The sequence below is a fragment of the Panthera tigris genome, chromosome B4 (genome assembly GCF_018350195.1).
Source record: "Panthera tigris isolate Pti1 chromosome B4, P.tigris_Pti1_mat1.1, whole genome shotgun sequence".
Taxonomy (NCBI): Eukaryota; Metazoa; Chordata; class Mammalia; order Carnivora; family Felidae; genus Panthera; species Panthera tigris.
In genome coordinates, this window is record NC_056666.1 from 134,380,355 (window position 1) to 134,405,059 (window position 24,705).

The window sequence follows — 24,705 nt, forward strand, 5'->3', positions numbered from 1 at the left end:
GGGGGGACCCCGCGCACGGCACGTGGCCCGCGGTGGGGTCGCCCCGCTAGCGCTCGGCCGGGCCCGGCTCGCTGGGCGGCCTCGGGTGAGACGTCGGCCTTCCCAGAGGCCCCCCCTCCCCCCCCCGCCCCTCCCGGCTCGTCGCCAGAGAGGGGGAAGGTGGCGCCCTCCCGCGATGGGATCCGGAACTTAAAATCCGGAAACCACCAGGCCACGCCTGGCCTAACCTCTCAGGGTGGCCCTGAGCGCGGGGCTGGGCCTCACAGGCCTCCATATTGCAGACCCGGTTTAGCTCGGGGCCCCCTCCAGGCCTGTGAACGTGCTGTTCCCTCTCTCCGGGACACTATCCCCAGCTGCCTCAGGGCCAGCCCTGGCTTACTGTTTGGCTGTCAGGTCAGCTGTTCCCTACTCAAGTCCTGCCCTGCTCCCCGTCTCCAGGCTGACCCTGTGTCTTCGTAGCACGTCACTTGGAGCCGAAGTCATCCCGTGTGTTGTATCGGGGATGGTCTGCCCCCAGCCCCACCGCATCCCAGTGGGCTGTGGACTCCCTGGGGGCAGGACTCTGCTCTGAAGTCCCCTGCATGCCCGGAGCCTAGCACAGAGCCTGGCATACAGTAGGTGCTCAATACTTGTTGAATGAGTGAATTTAACAGTATCTCCTCTGTGTAGGCCCACGATGGTCCCTGGGGGGCTCTCTGGCCCTAGCCTCCTGGAATGGTCTTGGACCCGGATGTGAGCTCCTGATAATCTGACTTGGTCAGGCTGCCAGGTGATGTGTTCCTGCAGCATGGTTCTGGCCAGGCGGAGAACTGGGCCTTCCAGGCAGAAGGAACTGGGCAGAGCCTGGAGGTAGGAACAAGGTGGACAGACACAAGGTCACAAAAGCCCGAGGGACTGGAACAGCGGAGCTGGGGGCACAATGGTGTGATGTGAAGTCGGGATGAGGCAGTATGGGGGCCTGGGTGGAGAGAACTGGAATGTGGGGGACTGTGGGGAAGATTTAGGCCTGTGGGGGAGTGAACAGCTGGTTTTAAAAGAGGAGTGGGGACAGTGTGGAGAGAGGGACAGAGAAAGAGATCTGCTGCCTTAGACTACAAGGGTAAATGTGAGAGCAGATCAGTTAGGCATGATTTCAGTTGTATTGGTCACATTTTAAAATTAATTATTATTGGGGCGCCTGGGTGGCTTGGTCGGTTAAGCGTTTGACTTCGGCTCAGGTCATGATCTCACGGTCCATGAGTTCGAGCCCCGCGTCGGGCTCTGTGCTGACTGCTCAGAGCCTGGAGCCTGTTTCGGATTCTGTGTCTCCCTCTCTCTCTGCCCCTCCCCTGTTCATGCTCTGTCTCTCTCTGTCTCAAAAATAAATAAACGTTAAAAAAAATTGAAAATAAAATAAAATAAATTATTATTATTATTACTATTATTTAGTAATCTCTATGCCCAACATGGGGCTCAAACTCACAACCCTGAGATCAAGAGTCGCATGCTCCACCGACTGAGCCAGCCACCGACTGATCAAAATTATTGATCACAATTTTAAGATCACAGTAGTTCTGTTTCTTTGGAGAGGGAGGGCTAGCTTTCTCCCCAGACTCCACGGGAACTGCTCACCTCCTGCAGGACAGTAGGGCGGCCATAGTGTCGAGGGGTATGTGGGGAGCAGAGAGAGGGGCTGGGATGACATTGATTAGGTGGCCCCCTCCTGCTGTTAGAACTCAAATCAAGCGGGTAATTTTAACTGCCATTCACTGGTGTGACAGGCTCAGGCCTTCCCCATTCAGGGTCTTCCTCTGTGGGAGGTGGGGGAGGGCACAGTGTCTTTAAGACTTTTTCTTTTTTTTTTTTAATGTTTATTTTTGAGAGAGAGAGTGTGTGTGCTCAGGGAAGGGCCAGAGGGAGAGAGGGGGACAGAGGATCCGAAAAGGACCCTGTGCTGACAGCAGTGACCCGGCCGTGGGACTGGAACTCACAAACCGTCAGATGTCATGACCTGAGCCAAAGTCAGATGCTTAACTGACTGAGCCACCCAGGAGCCCCAAGACCACTTCTAATTCTGATATTTTATTTCTGGGTGTGCCCTCAGGCTTGGAAAAATACCCAATGGACAGAGAAGTTGCAAGAATAGTGCAATGAACTATCAGATTCCCCCGCTGTTACCATTTGACCTGTCTCTCTCTCTTTCCCATCCTCCCTATATGTTTGCTTTTGCTGAGCCATAGAGAATTACAGATATGTGACCTTCACCTCTGAATACTTCACCACATTTCTCCTAAGAACAAGGCTGTTCTCTGACACACCACTGTTCAGTGATCAAGTTCAGGAACTTTAACATTGATACAATACTGTTACCTAGTCCTGGGTCCACGTTCCATCGCCCCAGATGCCCCTGTAATGTCCTTTCTGGCTGTTATTTATTTGTTTTTTTTTTTCTGGTTCAGGGTTTAATCCCAGGTTAAGCGTGGAGTTTACCTGGCAGGTCTCCTTTGGATCAGAGGGCAGGTGATGGACTGTTCCCTGTTGTTGCCCGGCCCGGTCTACCTACAATAAGGTAACTTCTTTGATGCTATGTGAATGCCCTGATCCCCAACAAATTTTGATCCAGCGGTTTTTAGCATGTGCGGATGCTGCTTGCCTGAATCAATTACCACTGAGGAGGTGGTTTAACTGGTTTACAAGGTGCTTTGGGTTGGGGGAAGACCTTCATCCTAATCATTCCTCAAGGTCCTTCCATGAGCCAAAGAACAGAAACTCCCCCCAAGCCTGTTTGCCATCTGGGCACGCCCTGCCAGCTGGGAATCCCCTCCTCTAGTCAGGGGTTTGATCCTTGGGAGAGACTGAGAGGATGGAAAAACCGTTAGTTTCATTTGCTAGAAGAGGAAGCTGAGGCCCAGGGAGAGGAGAGACGTGGCCTAAGTGGAATAGCTCCTCCCAAGGAGTCTCTGGGCTCCATGGACGAGGCTGGGCGTTTGGGAAGGAGACTTTCGGGCAGAATAACGGGCAGGGTTTCTGGGTCCAGGTTGGGGCTCTCTGACCCCTGACAGCCCCCCTCCCTGGTCCCTGTTATCTGTGTAAGATCTGGGTTGCCAGATTTCGCAGATAAAAATATAGGGTGCCCGGTTAAATTTGAATTTTAGTTAAACAATGAACTTTTTTTTAGTAGTTAAGTATGTCCCAGTTGCTGCACCAAAAATTACACTAAAACCTCATGATGTCTAGGATGTTCGGACTGACACTCGGGTTGCCAAGTAAGATATAGGACATCCAGTTCAATTTTAATTTCAAGGTACCAATGAATAATTTTTAAACTCAGATGTAGGGAATAAAAGCATGTGTGGCAGGTGTTATCAGATGCAAGAAATGAGGCAGGTGACATTGGTGGGCCTTGAATGCTGAGATGAGCTGCCCTTCTGTCAGAGTAGATGACAGCCCTGGAAGAAGGGACTTGAGCTTGGAAGGCCCTTGCCAGACAGTTCTAGAAAGCTCCCTCTGGGGGCATCTGGCTGGCTCAGGTGGTAGAGCATGCGACTGTCGATCTCGGGTCGTGAGTCCAAGCCCTAAAGAGAAAGCTTCCTCTGGCTGTGGGAGGCGGGGAGTGTGGGCAGAGGTGAGCAAGACTGAAGGTCAAGGACCAATCAGGGGGCAGCTGCAGTGACCAGTGACATGCCATAAGGTTCAGACGAATGCTCAGGGGATGTAAAGAGCGTTCAGGGGGCAGGACCTATGGGGCCTGAGGCCCACCAGCTCAGGAAGGTGGGCAGGAGGCCTCTGGCCTGGCATGAGCGGGGTAAGTTTAAGGGGCTGTGGGAGAGGGGGCGGGGAAGGCCTGAGAGTCAATGGGGTCCGGCATCTGGAGTTCAGAAGGGGCCAGGCCCGAGGAGAGAATGGCTCCGGGGCGGGGAAAGAGGGACACAGGGCTACGGTGGGGCAGGGGGCTGTGCAGCGGGGACCTGGGAGGCATTTCTGCCCAAATTACCTCCTGCCGTAGGAGGAACTAGGGGAACACAGTAGCAGCAGCTGCAGGGCTGGGGTGGCTGCCTAGCCAGAGGCCGAAGCATTAATGGTGGAATCCAGCCGCCTGCTCCGTGTGTGAAAGTGCTGGGACAGGGAGGGTGTGCTGGGACAGGAGGTTAGCCCCAGGATCACCAGACCTGTTCTGCCGAGGCCTCTTTGGAAGCCAAGCAGCCTGCTCTGGCACAGTCTTCGTGTGGGCACCTGGGAGGCTGAAGAAACAGGAATCGGGGCGGTGTCTATTCTATGTGGCAACCTCATCAGTTCTCCTCGGAAGTACTCGAAGCCCAGTCCCAGCCGAGCTCGGGAGCCAGTCATTTCTTACCCAGGGTATCGTGTGCCCAGCTTACGGAGGAGAGGCGTGGCTCAGAGAGGGAAGAACCTTGCTCGAGGCCACATGTCACAACAGCTGATGGGGGTTTGGGTTGGAGTTTGAACCCGGGTCTATTTGCTTCTGAAACTCAGCTCTCCCCATGGCCGCCTGACCCTGGAATTAGGCATCTGTTTTCCCTCTTCCCTGTTGGCCTGGGCTGCCTTACAGCGAATGGCAGGGACTGACTCCGGGGTGGGGAGCTCCGGGTCACTCCCCATAAAATACTGCCTTCTCTAGACCAGAAATTTTCTTTCCTTTTTTGTTTTTAAAGTGTATTTATTTTGAGAGAGAGAAAGAGCACACGCAGAGAGGGGCAGAGAGAGAGGGAGAGAGAGAGTGAATTCCAAGCAGGCTCTGCACAGTGTGGAACCTGACATGGGGCTCGAACTCATGAACTATGAGATCACGACCTGAGCCGAAACCAAGAGCCGGATGCTTAACCGACTGAGCCACCCAGGCGCCCCTAGACCAGAAATTTTCAAAATCTTGGCTCTTGCCATGTGGCCTTGGGCAAATCACTCCCCTCTCTAGGCCTGTTTTCTTGCCTACAAAATAGACGACCATCTAGAATCTAGATAGAACCTCGCCAGAACGCAGGTCGCAAAGTGCTGGCCGAAGGGTGGCATCCAGCCCACGGGAGAATCTGTTCTGGGTTTTGGCTTCATTTGAATTAATTGCCAACTTAGGATTTCTGGCTTCTTATGATAAATCCGAGGCTCTTGCCGTATCAGCTTCCAGCCTGGGGGCCCTTCAGGTTCTGATGAGGCTGAGGTTCAGGTCCTCGTGTGTGAGGTGCTCCGACAGTGTGTAATTCTCATGCACTCTGCTCCCTGGAAAGCAGGAGTCGAGGGTTCTAGGCTTGGCTCTGCCCAAACCAGCCGTCTAGGGCCAGTGACCACTCCTCTCCGGGACACGTCCACAAACAGGGGTGATCCGCATATCTCAGAAGGCTATGTTGAGGGTTAACTGAGATGCCACGTGTAAACTGCTTCCCAAATCTGGGTCTGTGGGCAGGTGGAAATGAGAGCTGGAAGCGTGATTACCTGAGTGTCTCTGGCATGCTGAGAGCAGGCTGGGGACTGAGAGATGAATGTGGCTCAGTCCCCAGGGACACACATAAGCAGCAAGCTGAAAACAGTGGGGAGGAAGGGGGGGGAGGTCAAGGCCTTTCACTTGCGGGTGAAATCAAGGGAGGCCTCACAAAAGAGGTGACATTTGGGCTGCCACCACCAGATTCATGTATTCATTCCTCATATCTTTACCAAGCACCTACTATGTTCCAGGCATCATTCTAGGTGCTGGGGGTCCAGCAGTGAGCAAGACAAAAATGCCTTTGAAGAGCTGGCGTTCTCATGGGGGAAAACAGAATAAAGCAGAAACAATTTAAAAAAAAAAAAAAAAAAAAGACATGTAATGTCTGGTGGAAAAGGAAAGGCAGAGCAGGGCCAGAAGGAGACGGGGGTAGCAATTTTATGTAGGGGCCAGAGAGGCCTTCCTGGGGTGATGACATTGAAGCAGAGACCCGAAGGAAGTCAGCAAGCAAGCCCTGTGGATAACTGGGGAAAGAGCATTCCAGGCAGTGAGAACAACAGCAAGTGCAAAGGCCCTGAGGCAGGAGTATGCGTGGCTTCTTTAAGAAGCAGCAATCATGTCGGTTTATTCCATTTCTGTGAGGCTAGCTTTGACCACTTGGCTCAGCCGACGGCCAGGCTTTACCCTGTAAAGCCGTATTGCATTTAGGAAGTCATCTATGGGATGATCCTTTGAGACTGTGATGACATGATTTGACTTAATCCTCATAAGCAGCCCTTTGGCAGTCTTAAAATATGTCTGTAAATTCTTTGACATTCCACCCTTTGAGAGATTGGGGGTTTGGGTCCCCTCCCCTTGAATCTGGGTTCTGCGACTTCTTGACCAATAGAACATGGCAGAAGTAAATACAAATCAAAACCACAATGAAGTACCACCTTACACCCGTCAGAATGGCTAACATTCACAACTCGGACAACAACAGATGTTGGCGAGGATGCGGAGAAAGAGGATCTCTTTTGCGTTGTTGGTGGGAATGCAAGCTGGTGCAGCCACTCTGGAAAACAGAATGGAGGTTCCTCAAAAAACTAAAAATAGAACTACCCTACGACCCAGCAATTGCACGACTAGGTATTTATCCAAGGGATACGGGTGTGCTGTTTCGAAGGGACACATGCACCCCCATGTCTATAGCCGCACTATCAACAATAGCCAAAGGATGGAAAGAGCCCAATGTCGATCGATGGATGAATGGATAAAGAAGATGTGGTCTATATATACGATGGAGTATTACTCGGCAATCAAAAAGAATGAAATCTTGCCATTTGCAACTACGTGGATGGAACTGGAGGGTATTATGCTAAGTGAAATTAGTCAGAGAAAGACAAAAATCATATGACTTCACTCCTATGAGGACTTCAAGAGACAGAACAGATGAACATAAGGGAAGGGAAACAAAAATAATATAAAAACAGGGAGGGGGACAAAGAAGAAGAGACTCATAAATATGGAGAACAAACTGAGGGTTCCTGGAGGGGTCGTGGGAGGGGGGAAGGGCTCAATGGGGAAGGGGCACTAAGGAATCTACTCCTGAAATCACTGTTGCACTAGATGCTAACTAATTTGGATGCAAATTAAAAAATTAAAAATTTAAAACTTAACATAAAAAAAAAAAAATATGGCAAAAGTGACACTCTACCATTGGCGGGGGTGGGAGGGGCAGCCCATAGGAAATGGGTGGCCTCCACGTCCCGTCTCCTGAGATGCTTGCTCTTGAAACCCGGCCACCATGCTGTGAGGAAGTCCTAGCAGCCCATAGAGAAGCCCCCGTGGAGAGGAGCCCAGGCCTCGGACCCTCCGCTCACCTGAGCTCCCAGTCAACAGCCAGCACCAACTTGCCAGCCATGTGAGCACGCCATCTTGGAAGCAGGTCCTCCAGCCCCCGTTGGGCCACCTCAGCCGGCGCCCTGAGGAGCAGAGGTGAGCCACCCCCTGCAAACCCTGCTCTAATTTCACACAGATGAGAGAATAAGAAGACCGTTGCTGTCTCACACCACTAAGTTTTAGAGTGGTTGGTCACGCAATAATAGTTAACTGGAACAAACCTCACGAAGACAGTCTCCCCATTTTATAGATGAGAAACTGAGGCGCAGAGGATTGAACTAGTTCACCCAACGTCTCATAGCCACTTAGTGGGAGAACTGGCCTTCGAAATCAGCCTCTTTATGTTGTATTTTGATGACCAGAAGTTCTGAATCTTAATGAAATCCAATTTGGCGATCTTTTCCTACGGTAAATCTGTTTTGTGCGGATAGGCAGTTTCGAAACATTTTTTTTCATGTATGACTACATAATCTCTGTGGACATTAAACACATAATGGTGCTTATTTTTTACTTTATATTTTTTAAATTTTTTTAACATTTATTTATTTTTGAGAGACAGAGCGTGAGCAGGGGAGGTGCAGAGAGAGAGGGGGACACAGAATCCAAAGCAGGCTCCAGGCTCTGAGCTGTCAGCCCAGAGCCCGACGCGGGGCTCAAACTCACAAACCGCGAGATCATGACCTGAGCCAAAGTCCCATGCTTAACTGGCTGAGCCACCCAGGCGTCCCACATAATGGTGTTTAACAGCTGCCCGATGTCCCACTGTGTGGAGTACTAGCCTTTATTTGACTAAGCTCCATTCATAGGTATCTAGCTCTTTCCTAGTTTGTCACCATTTTGGACAATACTGTGGGCAATGCCCTTGCACGTACCTCTTTGTTTTTCCGATTATTTTGTAAAAGGTACGTGCTTAGACGTGGAACTGCGTGGGCAAAGAAAGAGCAAAGTTCAAAGCTTCCTGGCAACACGGCCAGACTGCCAGATGGCACGTCGTGTGAGCAGGTGAGAGTTTTCTAGGGTGGCCGTTACTGAATGACGACAAACGGGCTGCCTTCCACAAACAGAAAGCTATTCGCTCACAGTTCAGGAGGCCAGAAGTCTGAAATCGAGTTTGGTTCTCTCTGGAGGACCTGAGGGAGTGGAGTTCCTACGCCTCTGTCCTAGGCGCTGGCGGCTGCCTGAACTCTGGTGTTTCTCAGCTTGTGGCACTGGGGTCTCTGCCTCCATTTTCACGCCGCCTTCTGTCTGCGTCTGTGTCCTCCCCTCTTCTCATAAGGACACCAGCCATTCGATTTAGGGCCCGCCCTAAATCCAGGATGATTTAATCTCGAAATCTTTAAATAATTACATCTGCAAGGACCTATTTCCAAACGAGGTCACAGGCTGAGGTTCCGGGGGGACACATCTTTTTTTTTTTTAAACATTTATTTATTTTTGAGACAGAGAGAGACAGAGCATGAACGGGGGAGGGTCAGAGAGAGAGGGAGACACAGAATCTGAAACAGGCTCCAGGCTCTGAGCAGTCAGCACAGAGCCAGATGCGGGGCTCCAACTCACAGACCGCGAGATCATGACCTGAGCTGAAGTCGGCCGCTTAACCGACTGAGCCACCCAGGTGCCCCCAGGGGGACACATCTTTTTGGAGGACACTATTCAACCCACGACAGAGCTGTTTCGTTGCTCCTTGGCACAGCCGGGTTGGGCACAGCATATTCCCGGCCGGAGTCCAAGCTGGGGGCACCCTGGGGCTCAGGCAGATCTGGGCGGATCTGTCCAACCCCGTGGTTAATGGCTGTTTGTGTGAGCGGCCAGAGGCCCTGGGAGGGAGCTACCCTTGGGAGCAGGAGCTGGGCACCCGGGCATGACAGCCTTCACCCTTCTGGAGCACCTTCCAGCACCACTGCGCTGGGTCCCATATGTGGTGTGCTGCACCCCAAAACAAAGTTAGCCACTGAGAGAGGGGGCAATTCTGAGTCTATCTCAGTGTCCATCGCGGGCTGTCGGCCCGGGGGGGGGGGGCGGGGGGGGTTCTGGCCTTCCGGGTGTAGCCAGGTGCTATTATAACTCCGCTAACCCCCCGCGGTAAGTGTGGGCTACAGTGGGAGAAACTGAGGTCCTGAGCTATTCAGGAACGCACCCAAGGTTAAGTGCTGGCTGGCTTCAGAGTCCATGATCTTAGCACGTGTGATGTGCTACCTACCGCCCGAGCAGAAACCCGATTCAAACTTCGCTAACCAGGGAGGGCTTTACTAAAGGCTCTTCGAAGGAGCTCAACAAATCAAAGGAGGGAGAGGCTGGGAGAGGCTGGGAATGGCCTGGATGCTGCCAGGACTCGGCTCCTGCACGTCTTTGCCTCTCTCGTCCAGGGAGCTTCCTCTCTCCAGTCCTTCTGGGCCCCTTCCCGCAGGGATGCGCCTCCCGCCACCCACCGGACTGGTTTGAGCAAAGAAATCTTAGGGAAGGGTCCTGATTGGTCCGTTTTCTCATATGTCCTTCTTTGGGGACTGGCGCTCTCCGATTGGCCCATCTTGGGTCAGGTGCCTCCCCTTAGCCACCATTCTGGTGAGGGAGGTGGAGTCAAGCAAGGGTGGGGTGGGTGGGGGCGGGCTTGGAGGCGGGGTAACTCCCACTGAAAGCGCAGGGCTGGTGAGCGGTGGGCCCAGGAGGGTCCCCAGGAGAAGGGGTCAGCAAGCCAGTGACCACAGGGCAGTTGAAGTGAGCTGACTGCCACCCACTGGGAGTCACCACTGGGTCCTAGAGCGGGAAAAGACTGCGTTCCTGACTTACTGTGTGACCTGGGCAAGGGGAGGATGGCAAGGTGCTCAGAGAACCTGGGAAGGCTGGGTGACTATGCAAAGGAGGAAGGGAGCCCCCGGGTGCCAGGCGCTTTGCCTTTGTGGAGAGATAGGATCAGAGATGGTGATCTGGGCTCTGTCTTCCCCTGTATTTTCCTCCTTCCCTTTCCCTGCTCTGGCTGCCCCGGGGGAAGGGCTGGCGGTGGGCAGAAAGCCGGCAGCCTGTCTGTGAGAGGAAGAGGGCTTCCAGCATGGTCAGGGCTCCTTGAGAACACACGGAGGAATAAAGGCTCCCAGCCCTGACCAGAGAGGTGGACCCAGGGCTGGGGCAAGGCGCGAGAGGCTTAGGGAGGTCCCCCTCTGGGACATGGCCCTTCTCTGCCCCACGCTGGGATCCAGGGCTTTCTGGGCAGCTGCACCGGGTTTCAAGCTGGGTTTCCACTCCCACCTCTGCTTGGTTCTTGGACAACGGGACAAGACGTTTCTAATGGCATCTGCTTCCTGAGCGGGCCACACTGCCAGAGGACAGACCCAGGTGGTGTGTAGAAAAGCCCCTGGGCCCCACAGAGATGAGGAGGCAGCAGGGAGCTGCTCAATTTCAGCCACCTTATGCCGATTTCTGAAGATGGGCATCTTGGCCAAAACCTGTGGACCAGCCCCACCCAGCCCCCCACTTGTAACTCCCGAAGACTCTAGAGCTGAGGTTGTGTTTCCTCGAGAGTCTTGAATGAGGTTCATATGAAGACACACCAGTGACCTCACTTTATTCTCACAGCAACCTCTGAGGCAGGAAAGCCTATCACCTTCTTATAGATGAGGATCCCAAGACAGGCTCAGAGAGGTCCAGGAGCTGCCTGGGATCACACAGCCCCACAGCAGTGGCTTCAGGAGCACCCAGTCTCTACTGTGATCTCTCAGTCTCCTCTCCTGTCCTCTCCTTTCACTCATTTGACAATTTTTTAAAAGGTTTGTTTGTTTGTTTGTTTTGACAGCAGGGGGAGGGGCAAAGAAAGAGGGAGAGAGAGAATCCCAAGAAGGCTCCGCACTGTCAGCGCAGAACCCAACGCGGGGCTCAAACCCGAGAACTGGGAGATCATGACCTGAGCCGAAATCAAGAGTCAGAAGCTTAACCAACTGAGCCACCCAGGCGCCCCTCATTTGACAATTTCTTTGAGCACCAATCACACCCCTAGTCCCTGTGAGATCCGAGGGCATATGGCGGGGAACAGGCTAGGACTCCCTCAAGGAGCTGCAAAGTTCCCTGTTTACTACTTGGGTGACCTAGAGCTTGGCCTCTCCGAGTCTCAGTTTCATCATCGGTAAAATGGCTACAATAACGATGTGCTCCTAATGGCGTTCTTGAAAGGATCCAATCAGATCATCTACACTCTGGGAGGAAGCCTCTATGCACCTGTACACTCGAGAGAGAGTTATGCCCCACCTCCCCACGTTCAGGGCAGCTGCATAAGTTATTTGGAATTCTTCTATCTGCGAGATTTGTCTCCTTTCCCCTTTTCATTTATTTATTCAACCATTGATTTATAACAGTATGGACTTGTGGCTATATTTTTATTTTAAAAAAAGTTTTTCATGTTTATTTATCTCTGAGAGAGGGAGCGGGGAAGGGGCGGAAGGAGAGGGAGACACAGAATCTGAAGCAGGTTCCAGGCTCTGAGCTGTCAGCAGAGAGCCCAATGCGGGGCTTGAACCCACAAAACGCGAGATCATGACCTGAGCCGAAGTCAGGCGCTTAACCGACAGAGCCACCCAGGCGACCCTCATGGCTATATTTTTAAAGAAATTTTCCTACTTTGGGTTATCGTCCAATTCTCTCCTTCTTTCTTTGGCCATTGGTAACTCTTTCAGTTGGCCCGCGTCCCTTTAGCACAGCATTGTGTGTGTTTAAACATTTCCTTGGTTCCTGGTGCTACAAGGTGCCCCAGGCTTATTTCCTATAAATCCTTCCCCAGGCTTAGAATCAGCCATTTCTCCAAGGAGCTTTGGTTCCTCCTTCTGAAGAATGGCATTAGAAACCAAGGTCTGGCTGAAGAACATTCTGTTGCTTGGATATATGGTCTATTTATCCATTCATCTGTATATGGATATTTAGGTCATTCACACTCTTATTTTATTATTTTTGAGAGAGAGAGAGAGAGAGAGAGAGAGAGAGCGTGAGTGGGGGAGGGGCAGAGTGCAAGAGGGAGACCCAGAATCTGAAACAGGCTCCAGGCTCTGAGCTGTCAGCCCAGAGCCTGACGCGGGGCTCGAACTCCCGGACTGCAAGATCATGACCTGAGCCGAAGTCGGCCGCTCAACCAACTGAGCCACCCAGGCGCCCCCTTGCTTCTCTTTTTGATTGCAGCCATCCGGTGACTGCGAGGTGTCTGTCACCTCAGCGTGGTTTTGATTTGCATTTGCCAAATGATTAGTGACGTTGAGCGTCTTTTCCTGTGCTTGTTGGCCATTTGCATATCTTCTTTGACGAAATGTGTATTCAGACCCTGTGCCCCCTGTTCATTGGGTTGTTTGTCCTAATGACTGCTTTGGGTCACCCCCTTCAATTTGGGGCCTGATGACTCTGCCTCTCTCGCTTTACCCAAGTCCCATCCTTGACTGAAAGAAGAGAATGGGGCTCCGTGAGGCTTCGTAATGGGGTGACTCATCAATCCCCAGAGGCTTTCGGTGACCAGGTGCAGGATGACAGTGGGGCGACAAGGAGAAGGGGCCCTAACTCTGGGTGGGTGAGTGTCCTGGTGTTGGGGAGGGGAAGGGGCCAGAGGCTGTGCCGTCACCCACAGGACACGAGGAGTGGGGACCACCAGCGACACCTGTTTATGCACTGGCCCTTGGGAGATGCATCCCACTCTGGCTGTGAAGGTGCTCCCGGAGTCCCTGCAGCTGACACAAAACGGGGAGAAGCTGCCCCCCCGGTGGGCACCCCATCTCTCCGTGCCCACAGGGTGCCTGGAGTGCCAATTTGGCTTCTCTCGAGGCCACTCCCACCCGAGAGAGATCCAGGAATTAAGTGTTATGTAAGGTGTTGAAACTTGGGCAAAACAGAAAAAGCGTGGTGGTTTCCATGAGAATAAACTTGAATCCCACGGGAAGGCTTGATACAAGCAAGTTGCTTCTACAAATTAGGCGGATGAGGTGGCTACGAAATACGGGGAGGAAATCAGCAAAACCCAGGAGGGGTCTGTGTGCCCGTGGCTGGCGAACCTCTGGAGGTTCTCGCTGCGCTGTGGGGGCCACGCCTGGAAGTCACAGAGGCCGCTCGATGGGGGTGGGCTAGGCAAGAAGCACGATCCCGTCTCCAGCGGCAGCCCCAGTTTCCAGGAGGGTCTGGGGTCCTCATCAGCAGATCCCGAGGGGATGTCCGCTTACACGTGTTAAAGTCAACCGTTGAAGGTACGGTGCTCCATTTGACTCGGGTCCGCTAACTCAGTGCACTTCCTCAGTAACTGACCCGTCTGTGGTCCTGATTGCAGAGGTCAAGACACCTCGACCGTGTGAGGCTTCCTGTGCTGCAGGTGCAGCGTGGGGAGACAGAGACTCGGGGTCAAGGAGGGGAGGGAGCACAGTGAGGGCCCGGGGACGCACACAGCAGCCCCGCGCGGGATATGGGCAGGGTTTCCCAGAGGCCATAACTGAGGCTCACGGGAAAGCCGGAGACGCCCCACGGCTGGGTGCCAGACTAGCAGTCCCGGCCTCTTCCCACGCTTCTGGCTGTGGCCCCAACAAAGAGCATCATGGGAACAAGAAATGAGTCCAGAGAGAGTCCCGGGGTGGGTTCCCAAGGAGCCGGCCTCCCGGATTCAGGAGCATTCAGACTCTCGATGCGGCGGAAGCTGGGCAGAGGACAGAACACAGGCTCCACTGTCAGATGGCGTTGGGTTCGAGGCCCAGACCGTCCACCCGCCTCCTGGCTGTGTGACCTTGGACGCGTCACTTGGCTGCAGTCTGTTTCCCCATTAGCAGTGTGGAGACGATGACGCCTGTGTGCCTCACACACCACGTCTGTGGGGCCACGCTCCCTCCTCCGGGAGGGGGTACCTCGCAGGGCCTCGTGGGTCAGTGGTGAGTGCTCTGGAGACAGAGCTGTTGCTCAAGCCCCTGACACTCAAGAGCCTTACGTCCTGGCTCTCGAGGCCCAGGCTGCCAGCCAAGGTACGGGCTCCTGGCCGCAGATGAAGGGGCCCAGGCCCTGTGGGCATGGGGGTGTGTGGGATGGCCATGGCAGGTTCCCACCTGGTCCAGGGGCTTTCTCTGTCATGGTCATTTCCCCTCTCAAGACCTCTGTTTCCTCAGCTGTACAAAGGTGACAATCCCCCAGCTCTGGTCACCTCCTGGGTAGTTGAGAGGGTCAGAGGAATGCATTCTCCATTCCCCCACCTCCATGCATTCCAGGGCATTCTGACAGATTTGGTCCATCTGAGCCCCACCTCTTCTGTTATGTCCTCAAACGGATTTACTATTCTCCTTAAAAAACAAAAACAAAAACAAAAAACTTTGTGTCGAGGCCCTGGGTGACTCATTCGGTTAAGCGTCCGACTCTTGGTTTCAGCTCAGGTCATGATCTCACTGGTTCGTGGGTTCAAGCCCTATGTCAGGCTCTGCACTGACAGCACAGAGCCTGCTTGGGATTCTCTCGCTCTCGCTCTCTCTCTCTCTCTGCCCTCTCCCACTCGTGGTGTCTCTGTCTCTAAATAAATAAACTTAGAAAAACAAAAACAAAAAACTTGTGTCATCCCAAATAGAGAACAAGTATCATTTACAAGAAATAAAAAGTAACTTGGGGCGCCTGGTGGCTCAGTCGGTTGAGCGTCCGACTTCGGCTCAGGTCATGATCTCGCGGTCCGTGAGTTTGAGCCCCATGTCGGGCTCTGTGCTGACAGTTCAGAGCCTGGAGCCTGCTTCAGATTCTGTGTCTCCCCCTCTCTCTGCCCCTCCCCCACTCACCCTCTGTCTCTCTCTCTCTCTCTCTGCAAAAATAAATAAAACTTAAAAAAGAAAAAAGAAAAAAAAGCAACCATAAAGATAGGCACAATGGAAATCATGTGATTCATTTCTAGCCAGATGCTGTTGCCCTGGAGGCCTGGGGTGGGGCTGGGGATAGGGCTGTTCATGTCTGGATGAAAAGAGTGCTCTGCCAGGGTCGTAAAGGCCATCCACCCAATCGAGGCTTTCTTTTGCCCTAATGAGAAGGCTGGAGAGGGACTTGAAAAGGCAAGAACTTTCTCTCCGTGGGAGCCCACATTAGTTAACATAGCCTGTCCACATAGCACTAAATAACCCCGGATCCCCAGTCCCAGGGGGTCACGGGTGCACCAGGTGGAGCGGCAAAGGGCTTGCTGGATGAATCTGGAAATGCCTTGCGCAGAATGGTGTTGGGCTTGTGGCCGAAGGCCTCCCGCTCCCCTCAGCAGCTCCCCTGGGCAGGCCACCCCACACACGTGACCATCTCTGTGAATCAGCACCTGGCTACTCTGGGTTCTTGGTCAGCTTCTTGGAGTCTGGTTAGCAGAAAGTCAAGTCCCATATGGTCCACTTCCGGCCGTTCTGGGAACAGCAGGGCAGAGGACCAACCATGTGGTAGGGTCCCACCCCTAAGGAAAGAAAAAACAAAAACAAAAAAACCTCAAGGCAACCTGGCTAGACCATACGTGACAACATCCCTCACGACCTTTCATCAGACTGCCTGTTTGCATGTTACCATAGATGGGAGACAAAGAGGTAGAAAATATATAAAAAAACTACGACGCCACGTGGCGTTCAGGGCTCAGCTCTTCGGGTATGAAGCCAACAAAGCGGTGCCGGCACCACTAAAGTTGCTTCCTGGAAAGAAAAGCCGCAGAGTCACGACTCTCTGTGCGAGAATCCTGCTACAACCGCAGATCCCCGGATGTCCGGTCCCCCCCGAGGCCCTGTCCTGTCTGGACGCACCACCCACAAGGGACCTCGTGCTGTTTGTGCACTCGGCACACCGCCGGGAGGCCTCCGCGGGCCTGCCCTTGAGACGCTGTAGGTCTGGGTCCCAGGCCCAGAAGCAGGTTGTTATAGAATGACCAGCCCCCACTCTGGGTCCCTGCTTTAGAGTGGAGTTGAAGAAGGAAAAGAAAACATTCTGGAGCTGGAAGAGGTGGCAGGGACATGGCCGAGGGCGCAGCTGGCCAGGTGAGAGGCCAGCAAGGTCGGGGAGTCAGACTGCCCAGGCCCTGATCTGGGCCAGAAGTGTCACCTTGATCAGCGCAGGCCTGGCCTCCCACACTCTGGCGGGGGTCGGGGAGGGGGGGATCGGTTGTGAGCCAAAGATGACACCTGGAGGTCTGTCCAGGCTCCTGGGGGGGGGGGGCAGGGGGTGAGGAGGAGCCCCACGTGAGCAGGCAGGAGGAGCGCATCCCTGGGGCCCAGAGGGGAGATGTCCTAGGCAGCTGGGAAAGAGATCTCTGCAAAGCTCCTGTCCCGGCTTGGTATCCAGCGCCCCCAGGTGGACAATTCAGGCCACTCGAATTCTCGGTTTTGTCGTAAGTAAACATGGATTTCAGTCTCAGGAGGCCCTGGGCTAATTGCAGTTTCCTCCCCCTCCCCCACACGACCTGTTTTCACTGGTGTGGCCAGCTGGGAACAGGGTGACCTCAGAGGTCTCAGAAAATCTACAGGAGGCTGAAATATTAACACTGCAGTCAAAGGCAGGGACCCTGGCTCTGATTGACCTCCCTGCCGCCCCTCCCCCCCCAAAACCCTGGGTACATTATTTTCCATCCCTCACCTCAACTTCCTCATCTGCAAAATGGGGTAAATGAGATGGTCTGCAAAGCACTCAACACTGAGAAGACCGTGTCATCTTCCAGGTGGGATTTAATTACAGTAAGTTAATTTAAATTAAATGGGATAATGAGCACAGCGTGTGGCCACCGCAGCGTCTCTACTAAATGCTGGTCCTGCAGGGACTCCGAGCCACCTCCGGGCTCAGCTGTTCCACGCGCCGGCCAGAGAGGCAGCAGGTGCGGGTGGCAACCAGGGCGGAAGGCAGAGTGGCCAGCTCTTCCCCTGCCGCCTGCCTCGTGGGCCGGCCCGGAGCTCTGAGAGGCTTCCTCGTGGGGCTCTGTGCCTCAGCACTCACGGGCCTGGGCCTGTCCGGGTCACCCAGCACGGCAAGGGGCAGGGTCCTGGGATGGCCAGGATGGGCTTGAGCCAGAACCCGAGGCTCTTCTTCTGAGCCCAGATGCTTTCTTTGTGCCTGCTTTTATTTTATTTTATTTTATTTTATTTTATTTTATTTTATTTTATTTTATTTTATTTTATTTTATTTTATTTTATTTTACTTTATTTTACTTTATTTTATTTTGTTTTGTTTTACTTTATTTTATTTCATTTCATTTCATTTCATTTTTTATTTTACTTTATTTTATTTTATTTCATTTCATTTCATTTCATTTTTTTATTTTATCTTATTTTATTTCATTTTACTTTATTTTATTTTATTTCATTTCATTTTTTATTTTACTTTATTTTATTTTATTTTACTTTATTTTATTTCATTTTACTTTATTTTATTTTATTTCATTTCATTTAATTATTTTATTTTATTTTACTTCATTTCTTTTTTTATTTATCTTATCTTATTTTATTTTATTTTACTTTATTTTATTTTATTTCATTTCATTTTTTATTTTACTTTATTTTATTTTATTTTACTTTATTTTATTTCATTTCATTTTTTTATTTTATCTTATTTTATTTTATTTTATTTCACTTTATTTTAGTTCATTTCATTTCATTTTATCTTACCTTATCTTATTTTATTTTATTTTATTTTGTTTTACTTTATTTTATTTTATTTCATTTCATTTCATTTTTTTATTTTATCTTATTTTACTTTATTTTATTTCATTTCATTTCATTTTTTTATTTTACTTTATTTTATTTTATTTCATTTCATTTCATTTTTTTATTTTCTTATTTTATTTTATTTTATTTCATTTCATTTTATCTTATTTTATTTTATTTTACTTTATTTCATTTCATTATTTTATTTTACTTTATTTTATTTTACTTTATTTCACTTCATCTCATTTTTTAATTTTATCTTATCTTATTTTATCTTATTTTATTTTATTTTACTTTATTTTATTGCATTTCATTTCATTTCATTTTTTAATTTTATCTTATTTTATTTTATTTTATTTATTTTATTTTGTTTTACTTTATTTTATTTATTTCATTTCATTTTTTTATTTTATCTTATTTTATTTTATTTTACTTTATTTTATTTCATCTCATTTCATTTTTTAATTTTATCTTATTTTATTTTATTTTATTTCATTTCATTTCATCTTATCTTATTTTATTTTACTTTATTTTATTTCATTTCATTTCATTATTTTATTTTATTTTACTTTATTTTACTTTGTTTCATTTCATTTCATTTTATTTTATCTTATCTTATTTTATCTTATTTTATTTTATTTTACTTTATTTTATTTCATTTCATTTCATTTTTTTATTTTATCTTATTTTATTTTACTTTATTTTATTTCATTTCATTTTATCTTATCTTATTTTATTTTATTTATTTTATTTTATTTTGTTGTGTTTTACTTTATTTTATTTTATTTCATTTCATTTCATCTTATTTTATTTTACTTTATTTTATTTCATTTCATTTTTTTATTTTATCTTATTTTATTTTACTTTATTGCATTTCATTTCATTTTACCTTATTTTAGTTTACTTATTTTATTTCATTTCATTTTTTTATTTTATCTTATTTTATTTTATTTTATTTTATTTTTAAGTTTATTTTGAGAGAGAGAGAGAGAGCAGGGGAGGGGTCAGAGAGAGGGAGAGAGAGTCCCAAGCAGCCTCTGTGCTGTCAGCATGGAGCCCAATGAGGGGCATGATCTCACAAACGTGGAGATATGCCCTGAGCCGAAATCAAGAGTCAGATGCTGAACCAACTGAGACACCCAGGTGCCCCTGTGTATCTGCTTTAAAGTCAACACCGTGAGGGGCGCCTGGGTGGCTCAGTCAGTGGAGTGTCTGGCTCTTGGTTTCGGCTCAGGTCACGATCTCACGATGCAAGTTCAAGCCCTGCATCCAGCCCTGCCCTGACAGTACAGAGCTTGCTTGGGATTCTCTCTCTCTCTCCCCTTCTTTCTCTGCCCCTCACGAACTCACTCTCTCTCTTTCAAAAATAAATAAACAATCGGGGCGCCTGGGTGGCTCAGTCGGTTGAGCGGCGGACTTCGGCTCAGGTCATGATCTCGCCGTCCCTGAGTTCGAGCCCCGCGTCGGGCTCTGTGCTGACAGCTCAGAGCCTGGAGCCCGTTTCGGATTCTGTGTCTCCCTCTCTCTGACCCTCCCCCGTTCATGCTCTGTCTCTCTCTGTCTCAAAAATAAATAAACATTAAAAAAAAAATTAAAAAATAAATAAAAATAAATAAATAAACATTTAAAAAAATAATTAAAAAAAATTAAACCCACCCCTGTGAAGCCATGCCTCTGCCTGAGGGCAGCTGTATGCCCTTTCCTCTTTCATCAAGCCTGGTGGAAAAACCTTTTTCTTCTACCTTCTGCGACCCTGGGACTGCTTAATACCCCCTGCTCCGCCCAGGCCTGTCTCCTGTGGCTTTAACCTGTGTTTATGGGTGAGACACGGGTGGCTGCTGACCTGGGCTGGCATCTCCTGCAGGAGAGCAGGGATGTGGGGGCCACAAAGGCTGTGAGGACTGTGGGTAAGGTCTGGCAGGGGACTAGGGGTGCAGGGTGGCCTCCTAGGAGCTGCAAGGTCACAAGCATTCAGAGCAGGCAGCTTTGGGGGGCAGGCAGGTGATAAAGGGCATGGGCTCCGAGGAGCCCTGTCACCTGCCCATTGTGTGACCCTGGGCAAATGACCTGACCTGCCTGAGCCTTGTTTCCCGAATTGTACAGAACCTGTCTTCCACCATGAATTGACTGTAGGGGAAACAGCAAATGAGTGTCTCAATAGATACTAAGGAGGTATTTCATAAAAGCCAACATCCATTCCTAATTTTATTTTTTTAATAGATTTTTTCCCTTTTTTTATTTTTAGAGGCGGGGGAGAGGGGCAGAGGGAGAGAGAGAGAGAGAGAGAGAGAGAGAGAGCATCTCAAGCAGGCTCCACACTCCATGCTCCACACCGCCCCCCCCTCCGCCCCATGTGAGGCTCGATCCCACAACCCTGGGATCATGACCTGAGCCGAAATCAAGAGTTGGATGCCTACCCAACTGAGCCACCCAGGCACCCCTCCATTCTTTTTTTTTTTTAATTTTTTTCATGTTTATTTGTTTTTGATAGAGAGAGACAGGGCATGAGCAGGGGAAGAGTAGAGAGAGAGGGAGACACAGAATCTGAAGCAGGCCCCAGGCTCTGAGCTGTCAGCATAGAGTCTGACATGGGGCTCGAACCCACGAACCATGAGATCATGACCCGAGCCGAAGTAGGACGCTCAACCGACTGAGCCACCCGGGCGCCCCCCCCCCTCCATTCTTAATTTTAGAAAAATATGTTATTAAAATAGGAATAGATTTTATGCTTCAGCATGGTAAAATATGTATAAACGTATGACAGCAAAAGCCAGCATTATGTTCTCTGGCGAAACACTAGATGCATTCTCATTAACTTCTGGAACAAGGCAAGTATTTCCTGTCACCGCTATTTAATGCTGCTCTGGGGGAACTAAGCCATGCAATTAGACAGGGCACATAAATAAAAGGGATAAGTGTTGGAAATGCAGAGGCCAAATTCCTCCGTTTTTAGATTATTACTTGGAAAAGCTAAGAGAATCGATTGGAACCACTATTAGAACCTTTAAGGAGATTAGAAAAAAATTACTACTTAAAAATCAAGCGAAAACTAGTCTGTGTGATACTTTAATGGTGCACACATGTCATTATGCTTTTGTCCAAACCCATAGAAGGTACACCACCAAGAAGAAAGCCTAATGGACTGGGTGACGATGACATGTCAATGCAGGTTCATCAACTGTGACAAATGTCCCACTCCGGTGGGGAGCGCTGATAACAGGGAGTCTGTGCATGTGTGAGGGCTGGGGGTTTTAGAGAAATCTCTGTTATCTTCCACTCAATTTTGCTGTGAACCTAAAACTGTTCCAAATAATAAAGGCTATTTAAAAAAATCAATTGCCTATATATAGTGATCGATTAGGATATGTATCTGAAGAAAAGACTTGATTCATAATAGCATTTAAGAAGAAACAGGAAAGTACCAGGAAATAAATTTAGCAAGGATTGTGTAAGTTCTATGTGAAGAAAAGGGGCAAAAAGCAAGACCTAAATCAAAAGTCGAGCTTCATTCTTGGAGAGAAACCCAATGTCATTAAAATGTCTATTTTTTTCTAAATTCCTTATGCATTTAATGAAATCCAAACAAATTAGTTAAAACATTAATTAAATAATTCATCCAGAACAGTAAACGTATGAAAATAGCTAGGAAAAATTCTGGAAAGGAAGTGTAATGAGCAAAGACTGACTCCATTAGCTATCAAAAGATGTAGTGCTTATTATAATTATCTAAGTTAATTGAGCACTTAATATGTTCCAGTAAAAACAACCATTTGATCCTCATTTAAACATTTGACGTAATAGATATTAGGGCTTTAGGGGCTCAAAACAGGTACTCTTTTCCCCCTGCCCAAACTCAAACCCACTGAGAGAAGGACAGAGAAGTCAGGGACACATCACTCTTACTGACGGAAGCTGGATTCGGGGTCGAGGCATAGGTGGTGGCAACAATGAGCTTCTCTTCCTCCTCCCCCTCCTCCTCCTCCTCCTCCTCCCCCTCCTCCTCCTCCTCCTCCCCCCTTCTCCTCCTCCTCCTCCCCCCCCAAATGTTTATTTTTGAGAGAGAGAGAGAGAGAGATCACGCTAATGCGCAAGTGGGAAAGGGGCAGAAGGGGGGAACAGAGGATCTGAAACAGACTCTGCGCTGACACCAGAGATCCCAACATGGGACTCGAACTCACAAACTGACATCATGACCTGAGTCAAAGTCGGACACAACCCACTGAACCACTCAGGCGCCCCTTCTTCTTTTTTTAAAGTAAGGTCTATGCCGGGGTGCCTGGGTGCCTCAGTCTGTTAAGCGTCCAACTTCAGCTCAGGTCATGATCTCACTGTTCCTGGGTTTGAGCCCCACGTTGGGCTCTGTGCTGACAGCTTAGAGCCTGGAGCTTGTTTCAGGTTCTGTGTCTCCCTTTCTCTCTGCCCCTCCCCTGCTTGCTCTCTCTCAAAACTAAACATTTTACAAAATAAATAAAATAAGATTTATGCTCAACGTGGGGCTTGAACTCCCAACCTGGAGATCAAGAGTCACATGCTCTACTGACTGGGGGTGCCCCAATAATGAGCTTCTTAAAGCAGAACTCCATTAAGAGATTGAAAAGATAAGACAGAGTCCGGGAAAAAGTATGTGCAAAATACATATTTGATAAAGAACTTGTATCCAAAATATACAAAGAACTCTTGTAACTCCATAGTAAGAAAAATGAACAACCCACAAATGGGCAAAAGATCTAAAAAGACACCTCACCTTGGGGCGCCTGGGTGGCTCAGTCGGTTACGCGTCCGGCTTCGGCTCAGGTCATGATCTCACAGTCCGTGAGTTCGAGCCCCGCGTCGGGCTCTGTGCTGACAGCTCAGAGCCTGGAGCCTGCTTCGGATTCTGTGTCTCCCTCTCTCTCTGCCCCTCCCCTGCTCATGCTCTGACTCTCTCTGTCTCAAAAATAAATAAAAACATAAAAAAAAATTAAAAAGGAAAAGTGAAAAGAAGTTCTAATAAATAAATAAATAAATGAATAAATAAATAAATAAATAAAAGATACCTCACCGAAGAAGACATACAGGTTGGCAAATAAGCGTAGGAAAAGATGACCAAAATCACATGTATTAGTCAATTGCAAATTAAAACAACAATAAGATACCACACACAACGATTAAAATCAAAATGGCCCCCCCCCGAAAAAAAACCTAAAAATACCCAAATGCTGGTGAACATGTGCATCAACGGAACTCTCACTCATTGCTGGTGGAAATGCACAACAGTGCAGCCATTTTGCAAGACAGTTTGGTAGTTTCTTAACAAAGCTAAAATGGCCTTCCCGTGTGATCCAGCAGTCCCACTCCTTGGTACTTACCCAACTGATCTGAAAACTTATTGGTCACACAAATCCCTGCACATTAATGTTTATAGCATTTCTATTCATAATTGCCCCAGACTGAAAGCAACTAAAATGTCCTTTAGTAGATGAATAGATAATGGAATGTACATCCATTCGATGGGATAGTCTTCGGGGCTAAAAACAAAACAAAACAAAACAAAAAAAACTTAGCTATTAAGCCATGAGAAGGCATGGACTAACTTTGAACACATATTGCTGGGGCGCCTGGGTGGCTCAGTTGGTTAAGCATCCGACTTCAGCTCAGGTCATGATCTCGCGGTCCGTGAGTTGGAGCCCTGCTCTGTGCTGACAGCTCAGAGCCTGGAGCCTGTTTTGGATTCTGTGTCTCCCTCTCTCTCTGACCCTCCCCCATTCATGCTGTCTCTCCCTGTCTCAAAAATAAATAAACGTTAAAAAAAATTTAAAAAAAACCCCACATATTGCTTAGTCAAAGAGAGGCCAATCTGACATTGTAATGATGGATACATGACATGATGCATTTATCTGAAACCACAGAACTGTGCAACCCAGACAGTGGGCCCCAGTGTAAATTGCGGACTTTAGTTAATAACCAGGTACGGGTATCAGTCCATCAGTTGTAATGAATGCATCGCCCTAATGTGAGATGTTAATAACAGGGGAGCAGTGGGCAAGGGAGGGGGGGTATATGGGAACTCTCTACTGTCTACTCAATTTTCTGTAAATCTAAGACTGCTCCAAAAAACAAACTCTATTCATTAAAAAAAGGAAAGGAAAACCGACCCAGAGAGGGACGGGCTTTCCCCATCCAGCCACAAGCAGCCGGGAATGCCACCAACCCCCCATACCTAGGAGTGGGAGGGGCTCTCTGGGGACTGGGGTGGTCGAGGGTGAGGGGACAGATACTGGCAGCTTTGTCCTCATCCCAGTTCACCAATCGAGGTCCCATGCCTGGGGCCAGAGCTCTAAGTACTGGGGACAGGTTCAGAACAAGTTACACCAAAATATGCAGCTTTGTTATATTGACTACGTTGAGCTGAAGGCCTTTAACAAGCAGCGGCTGGAGCAAGGGCTCCCTGCCCACTCCCTTCCTACCTAAAAGCCCCTCCTAACATTTGCCAAGAGAAGCGGGCCCTCCCTGCGCTGAGAAGAGAACATTCTTATCGCCGGAAACTAGGGGTCCAAGCCAAATCGGATGTATAGAAACAAATCTAAAATAAGCCGCCTCTTCCAAGAGTTTCTCCATAGATTTCCTACTCACTGTCCCACAGCTTTACTGCCCCAGGCAAAACCCTTTGTCTTGTCACATCCCTACACGGTACTTCCTTCTTCTTCTTCTTCTTTAATGTTTATTTCTTTTTGAGGGGGGGAGGGACAACGAGAGAGGGGAAACAGGATCTGAAGCAGGCTCTGTGCTGACAGCAGACAGCCAGAT